We start from the raw sequence: 7,275 nt of genomic DNA, 5'->3' as shown, positions 1-7,275 counted from the left end.
GCACTCCTTCCAACCTTTCTTTCACAAACCATGGCTAACCGAATCCTCGGGTGCCTGCCAACAATCTCATACCATGAAGGAGTGCCTTTTTATTTTAGTTTTATTATGATGACACTCCTCCCAACCTTTGCTTACACAAGCCATGGCTAACCGAATCCCTCGGGTGCCGTCCAACAATCACATACCATGGAGGAGTGTCTATTTTTGTTAATTAATTTGGGACTGGGAATCCCATTGCCAGCTCTTTTTGCAAAATTATTGGATAAGCGGATGAAGCCACTAGTCCATTGGTGAAAGTTGCCCAACAAGATTGAAAGATAAACACCACATACTTCCTCATGAGCTATAAAACATTGACACAAATCAGAGGTGATAAATTTTGAATTGTTTAAAGGTAGCACTCAAGCAATTTACTTTGGAATGGCAGGAAATACCATGTAGTAGGTAGGTATGGTGGACACAAATGGCATAGTGTTGTTTGGCTCAGGGATTTTGGATGTATGAGAAGTATTCCCTCTCGATACAAGGTTTAGGCTAGCAAGGTTGTTTGAAGCAAACACAAGCACGAACTAGTACAGCAAAACTCACATAAAAGACATATTACAAGCATTATAAAACTATACATCGTCTTCCTTGTTGTTCAAACATCTTACTAGAAAATATCTAGACTCTAGAGAAACCACTCATGCAAACCAAATTTTAACAAGCTCTATGTATTTCTTCACTAATAAGTGTAAGGTATATGATGCAAGAGCTTAAACATGAGCACAACAATTGCCAAGTATCACATTACCCAAGACATTATAGCAATTACTACATGTAGCATTTTCCAATTCCAACCATATAACAATTTAACGAAGAGGAAACTTCGCCATGAATATCATGAGCTAAGAACACATGTGTTCATATGCAACAGCGGAGCGTGTCTCTCTCCCACACGAGCATGATGTAATCCAATTTATTCAAACAAAAACAAAAACAAAAGCACACAGACGCTCCAAGTAAAGCACATAAGATGTGACCGAATAAAAATATAGTTTCAAGAGAAGGAACCTGATAATTTATCGATGAAGAAGGGGATGCCTTGGGCATCCCCAAGCTTAGACGCTTGAGTCTTCTTGATATATGCAGGGGTGAACCACCGGGGCATCCCCAAGCTTAGAGCTTTCACTCTTCTTGATCATAGTATATCATCCTCCTCTCTTGACCCTTGAAAACTTCCTTCACACCAAACTTCTCATAAACTTCATTAGAGGGGTTAGTACATAATCAAAAACTCACATGTTCAGAGGTGACACAATCATTCTTAACACTTCTGGACATTGCTCAAAGCTACTGGAGTTTAATGGAACGAAGAAATCCATCCCACATAGCAAAAGAGGCAATGCGAAATAAAAGGCAGAATCTGTCAAAACAGAACAGTCCGTAAAGACGAATTTCTAATAAATACTTCCGTTGCTCAGATCAGAAAACTCAAAACTAATGAAAGTTGCGTACATATCTGAGGAACACGCACGTAAATTGGCATATTTTTCTGATTTTTCTACAGATAGAAAATCCCAGATTCGTGACAGATAGAAATCTGTTTCTGTGCAGAAATCCAAATCTAGTATCAACCTTCGATTAGAGGCTTCACTTGGCACAACAAAACACAAAACTAAGATAAGGAGAGTTTGCTACAGTAGTAAACAACTTCCAAGACACAAATATAAAACAAAGTACTGTAGCAAAATAACACATGGGTTATCTCCCAAGAAGTTCTTTCTTTATAGCCATTAAGATGGGCTCAGCAGTTTTAATAATCCATTCGTGGGAAATAGTATTTGAAGCAAAAGAGAGCTTCAAGAGGCAAATTCAAAACAAATTTAAGTCTAACATGCTTCCTATGAAGAGGAATCTTGTACACAAATGAATTCATGAAGAACAAAGTGACAAGCATAAGAGGATAAAACACGAGTAACTTCAAGATTCTCAACATAAAGAGGGGAAACTTAATATTATTAAGATGCATATAACCATATTTCCCTCTCTCATAATAACTTTCAGTAGCATCATTGATGAAATCCACAATATACCCATCACTTAAAACATTCTTATCATGGTTCATATGCATAGAAGTATCATTAAATTTGGCATAAGAAGAGTTATTCTCATTAATAGTAATTGGAGCAAGATTATTATCCAGAATTTGAACATGGTAAACAAGTTGCCTATTAAGGGGATTGTTTTTGGTAATCCAATCATGACTATGACAAGTTTCATAAGGATAATTAGAACCTATATCATATCATTCTTTATAATAATCATTAGAGACCGGAGGCATAGTGTCATCATAAGAAATAGAATAGTTATCCTTCACAATCGGTTTATCTGTGTCCACACCATTATTGTTATTAGAAGGAGATGTATCAAGAACATAATGACCAGTAGCTAAAGGATTTGCAAACACCTCTTCCCCAAGCTTAGAGCTTTCTATATCATTATGGGAGGAAGCATGGATAGCACTGACACTATGGCAATTATTATCATCATCATTTTCAGAATTAATTTCCCAGAGATTTGCAATATCAAAAGTGGTGTGTTCATTCAAATCATGATTGCTAATGTATGTAAAGGGCATAGGAAGATCATCATATTCAGATTCATTATCACAATAATCATTAGGAGCAACATACTTACGGTTACCTATTGTTATCTCATATACGCGGGGATATGATGTTACCTCTTTCTTTTTATTCCCCTTCTTCTTCTTCTTCTTCGTTCCCTTCTTCTTCTTCTCTTCCTTCTCCTCGTTCCCTTCTTTAGGTGGAAGAGGCTTGAAGGGTGGCTTGTCCGCATAACCTGATTTACTTTCAGAAACAATAGAAGAAACTTGGGAGAATCCCTCCTTTTCATTAATTAGTTGAAAACACACAGCAGTCCTATCATATTTTGGCAAGGTGTCATCTTCTAAGATATTTTGTATGTAAGTATTTGTATGGCTATTATCAATGCAATAAGAAAAACACCCATGCAGGACATCATCAATATCAAGATCACTCATATGTAACAAAGAGATTTTTCTCGACAATTCTTCACACCCCAAAAATAAAGTAAGTTCATCATGCTGATTAGGAGTAATTTCATCATCACAATACAAATTTGCAGCACTCATTGGGTTCAATATATCACTGGAGGAGCATTGAAAATTAAAATGACCCACTTCATGGCAAACTTCACAAATAAAAGGATAGAGGGCACAAACTTTTTTACCAAGATCATCTAGAGCCCTAAACCACTTTCTAGTTTTTTCATTAGCATGATGGATACAATATTCATCTTTGATTTGATTAATTCCACAAGGTCTATGTATTCCACAAAAATTAACATGCTTATAGGAAATAGCATTCTTAGGAGTTTGAGCATGCTTATTGCAATAATTAACAACAATTTCATTCTTCATGCAAGCCTCTTTAAAAGGTTCATGATACTTATCAAAATTGTTTTTAGGTAATTCAAAATGAGAAGCAAAGGCTTTATAAAGATTCGCAGCAACTTGAGAGTCAAGACCATAAGTAGCACTCATATTTCGAAATTTATCGGTATCCATAAAAGGTTCAATGCATTCATAATCATAATTTATACCTGACTCTTTACCTTTGTCGTTCTCCCATCCTTCAGCGTTGTCCTCAATCCGATCAAGGAGATCCCACCTAGCTTCAACCTCCTTGCTTGTGAAAGATCCCTCCGAACACGCGTCCAGATAGTCCTTGTGTTGTCCTGAAAGTCTCGCATAAAAATTGTTAGCAATAACATTACGGGAGCTCATGAATGGGACATTTGAGCATTAGAGACTTCAATCTCCCCCACGCTTGAGAAATACTCTCTCCATCACGAGGATAAAAGTTATAAATATAATTCCTATCAATATGCACTTCATGTGGAGGATAAAATTTAGAATAAAAGAGAGATGCAATTTCCTCCCAACCAAGAGAATGCCTATTCTCCAACAATTTATACCAATGCGCCGCTTTACCAGACAGCGAAACGGAGAATAGCTTCTTCTTCACTTCATCCATAGAGATACCTGCACACTTGAATAACCCACATAATTCGTGCAAAAACAGTAAATGATCTCTAGGATGGACAGTTCCATCCCCCTTATAGTGGTTGTCCATAACACGTTCAATAATTTTCATGGGTATTTTATACGGAATACTTTCAGCAGGTGGATTTAAAATATCAGAAGCATTATTAGAGTTATCACATATGGGAGATAAAGCATTATCGAACAAATTTTCTCCCCTAAAGATGGGAAGCTAAAAAGACCACAAAAACTAGCTTCCCCAAGCTTAGACTTCTTCATATCATTAGCAGTAATTGCATTCATACTAATAACATCGCTACTAGCATGCAAATAAGGTTCCATAGGTTTTTTAATTTTCGCATCAAACAATTCTAAATCAGGAAAAAGACTAAAAAGCTCACCAATTTTTTTGTTGTTTTCCATTATGCCTAACTAGTGTAAACAAGAAACAAAAAGTTGCAATTGCAGGATCTAAAGGAAATAGCTTCGAGCACAAACACACTGGCGCCTTAAAAGTACTTTACACTGAACCGAAGTATGAGTGCCTTTTACCTTTCCTCCCCGGCAACGGCGCCAGAAAAGTGCTTGATGTCTACGTTCCCCCTCCTTTCCTGTAGACAGTGTTGGGCCTCCAAGAGCAGAGGTTTGTAGAACAGCAGCAAGTTTTCCCTTAAGTGGATACCCAAGGTTTATCGAACTCAGGGAGGAAGAGGTCAAAGATATCCCTCTCATGCAACCCTGCAACCACAAAGCAAGAAGTCTCTTGTGTCCCCAACACACCTAATAGGTGCACTAGTTCGGCGAAGAGATAGTGAAATACAGGTGGTATGAATATATATGAGCAGTAGCAACGGTGCCAGAAAATAGCTTGATGGTGTGTAGTTGATGGTGGTAGAATTGCAGCAGTAGTAACGCAATAAAACAGTAAACAAGCAGCGGTGATAGCAGTATTTAGGAACAAGGCCTAGGGATTACACTTTCACTAGTGGACACTCTCAACATTGATCACATATGAGCAGATAAATGCATACTCTACACTTTTGTTGGATGATGAACGCATTGCGTAGGATTACACGAACCCTCAATGCCGGAGTTAACAAGCTCCACAATTTGTTCATATTTAGTAACCTTATAGTGTAAGATAGATCAACAGACTAAACCAAGTACTAACATAGCATGCACACTTTCACCTTCATGCATATGTAGGAGGAATAGATCACATCAATACCATCATAGTAATAATTAACTCCACAATCTACAAGAGATCATGATCATAGCCTACGACAAGAACCACACGGTGCACACACTAATCACCTTTACACACGTGCAGGAGGAATAGAACTACTTTAATAACATCACTAGAGTAGCACATAGATAAATTGTGATACAAAACTCATATGAATCTCAATCATGTAAAGCAGCTCATGAGATTATTGTATTGAGGTACATGGGAGAGAGATGAACCACATAGCTACAGCGAAGCCCTCAGCCTCAGGGGTGAATTACTCCCTCCTCATCATGGGGGCAGCGATGGCGGTGAAGATGGCGGTGAAGACGGCGGTGGAGATGGCTCCGGGGGCAATTCCCCATCCGGCAGGGTGCCGGAACAGAGAGTTCTGTCCCCCGAATTGGAGTTTCGCGATGGCGGCGGCGCCCCTGGAGTCTTTCTGGAGTTTCGTCAATTGGTGTCGAGGTTTTAGGTCACGACGGCTTAAATAGGCGAAGAATCGGAGTCGGAGGGGGCCTGGGCTGGCCACACCATAGGGGGGCGCGCCCCCCCCTTGGGCCGCGCCACCCTAGGGTGTGGGGCCCCCCTGGCACTCCTCCGACTCTCCTTCGGTGTTCTGGAGCCTTCCGGGAAAAATAGGAGGTTTGGCGTTGATTTCGTCCAATTCCGAGAATATTGCCCGAACAGCCTTTCTGGAACCAAAAACAGCAGACAAAGAACTGGCCTCTCGGCATCTCGTCAATAGGTTAGTTCCGGAAAACGCATAAAAATGATATAAAGTGTGAACAAAACATGTTGGTATTGTCATAAAACAAGCATGGAACATCGGAAATTATAGATACGTTGGAGACGTATCACCCATCTTTGATTAAGTCTTTGCATGACAGGGCAAAACAATTGAGGATGCAATGCGTCAGAAAAGGAATGGAGGCTGAGGTAACCTACACTGACAGTCAAAACAGGCAGTGGAGGTATCCAGTGAGTTTGGTTGATAGGACATGCCATAGTAGGGGATGGCAGATCCGTGGGATACTTGCATACACGCATTGTTTTTCATGAGTGTTATAGGGGGTGAAGATGGTGAAGTTGATCAGTATGTGTCAGAGTATTTCTCTGTTGCCAAATTTAGGGCTGCATATGCTATGAATGTTCCTACCTTGTTGGGAAAAGACCAATGGATGAAAGTCGATCCAGGCTTCAAACTGTACTCTCCAGTATTGACTAGACCGGCAGGTAGGCCGAGGAAGAATAGGATAAGAGCTAGTGCAGAGGGTGGTGCACCGATTCGAAAACGTAAGTGCAAACGTTGTGGAATCCCTGGACACATTGCTAGGCTTTGTAAAAATGCAGTTGACCCAGCTTTTGAAATGGAAGATCAGGCGGGAGCAGCAAATGCAGAGGAGAATGAAGCAGCAATTCAACTTGAGATTGAAGCAGCAGTTCAACATGAGGAGATTGAAGCAGCAAATGCAGGGGAGATTGAAGCAGCAATTGAACATGAGGAGATTGAACCGATGGATCGAGAGCAGAGGGAACAGATGGATGTAGAATGGCTTCAACCGATGAGTCCAGAGGAGAGGGAACAGTATAATCGAGAGTGCCTCGAAAGTAGTAAGGCCCTGATAGATGCTAACTTCGCAGAGTACATGGCAGAAGAAAAAGCACAAGCTTCGCAGAAGAAGAAGAACAAGAAAGAGGGCAAAAGGAAGGTAGACACCGGTAATATCCCTGGTAGGGTTACCCGGAGTAAGGTGGTGGCCCCGGCGAGTCACACCAGGAGCAAGAGAAAGATTTTATTCTGAACAACTAATTTGAATTTGTATGAACAATTTGTATTGGGGTTCCCTTTGTATTGGGGATCCCTTTGTGTTGAACAATTTGTATTGGGGTTCCCTTTGTATTGGGGATGCCTTTGTGTTGAACAATTTGAATTTCTATGAACAATTTGAATTTGTATGAACAATTTGTATTGGGGTTCCCT

This window comes from Lolium perenne, chromosome 4 (genome assembly GCF_019359855.2).
Source record: "Lolium perenne isolate Kyuss_39 chromosome 4, Kyuss_2.0, whole genome shotgun sequence".
NCBI classification, from domain to species: Eukaryota; Viridiplantae; Streptophyta; class Magnoliopsida; order Poales; family Poaceae; genus Lolium; species Lolium perenne.
The sequence above is the reverse complement of the archived record's forward strand: the minus strand, read 5'-3'. Positions refer to the sequence as shown.